Genomic DNA, 1,889 nt, shown 5'->3' on the forward strand with positions numbered 1-1,889 from the left:
AACATTACAGACTTTGCTTATCGTATCGAAATCAAATAAGAATCAGGTTTAAATTTGGTCGGAAATTCCCGGGTCATCACAGTATATGTCTTTACATATATAAATAAATATATATATATATATATATATATATATATATATATATATATATATATATATATATATATATATATATATATATATAATTTACATCTAGTTAATATTACTAACTATTAATGTATTAATGATAATGATATTATTAACATTTATATTAATAAAATTTTTAATATTAATAATAATAATAATTCAACTTACACATCTCAAATTTTATATATATATATATATATATATATATATATATATATATATATATATATATATATATATATATATTAGAAATAATAATATTACAAATATTAATACTAATATTAACAACAATAATAATATGTTATTATGAATCTATATAGGATTTCTATTAAATAAATACATAAAATATATAAATATTAACTATTCAGTAAATGGCATCACATAATATTACATAAATAATAAATGGTATTATATTAAATTACAAGTTTGATATAATAATATTATTTTCATTACTTATAGTTATTTTAATAGTAACTTAATTATCCTAATCATTACATTCTTATTAATTAAAGTATTCTTTATTAAATCATAATATTATATATTCTTATAATTTATATTCACATAATATATATACATATTTATTTACAATTACATGTTCGTGAATCGTCGGATTTGGTCAAAGGGTAATTGCATATATGAAATCAGTTCAGAATTTTTAGACTCAACATTATAGACTTTGTTTATCATGTCGAAATAATATAAAGACTAAGTTTAAATTTGGTCAGAAATTTCCGGGTCGTCACAAACAGTAGGAAGTGCTTTGGTGAAAAGATCAACTAAGTTGTTGCAAGATTTAATCTATCTCATCTTAATTTTGTTGTCCTTAATTAAATCTTGAGTGTATGAGAAGAATCAAACAGGTATATATTTTGTTCGTTAACTTTTGATATACCTTTATTACATCGGTGCTATGCAAGCTGCATTATATTCATAGATAGGTGTTCGGCCTTTTTATTGCGTTCTAGTTCACAATAATTAGTAATGAGTTATGTTATTGATCTCAACCAAACACATTCTCGAGTAGCATCATATAATGCAGTCACTTCGGCATGATTTAATGATGTTGCAACAAATGTTTATTTTGGGAACGCTATGAAATTGTGGTACCTCCAATTAGAGATACATATCTTTTTTTTTTTTAGATTTAGCTTTATGTGGTTCAGATAAATAACAGGTATCTGCATAACTAACCAAATCTTGTTTTGAATCGTTATAATAAAATAATCGTAAGTCAGTAGTTCCTCGGAGGTATCGAAAAAATGTGTTTGGTCCCATTCTAGTGTCTTATGATAGGAGCTGGAGTGAATCTTTATAACAAATTAACTGCAAAAGAAAAGTCAGGCATCGTACAATTCGTAATATACATAAGATCTCCAAGTGCACTAAGATATGAAACTTCTGAACCAAGAATGTTTGCATGATCTTCACGAGGACGAAATAAATTAGTGTCATCGTTGAGTGACCTAACAACCATAGAAGTACTTAATGGTTTCGCCTTGTCCATATTGAAACGCTTTAAAGTCTTCTCGGTATAAGTTGATTGATGTACAAGTATTTCATTAGGTATATGCTCGATTTGTAAACCAAATCAATACTTGGTTTTTTCAAGATCTTTCATTCACACTCTTTCTTTAAAAGTTGAATAACTTCATTGATTACTTTACAAAAACACTTGGGCAAATGGTTATTTATGTATCCATTGCTTAACAAATAATCACTTACTAGATTACATCACACACGTCCTGACTGTTTCAACCTATATA

This window comes from Rutidosis leptorrhynchoides, chromosome 2 (assembly GCF_046630445.1).
Source record: "Rutidosis leptorrhynchoides isolate AG116_Rl617_1_P2 chromosome 2, CSIRO_AGI_Rlap_v1, whole genome shotgun sequence".
NCBI classification, from domain to species: Eukaryota; Viridiplantae; Streptophyta; class Magnoliopsida; order Asterales; family Asteraceae; genus Rutidosis; species Rutidosis leptorrhynchoides.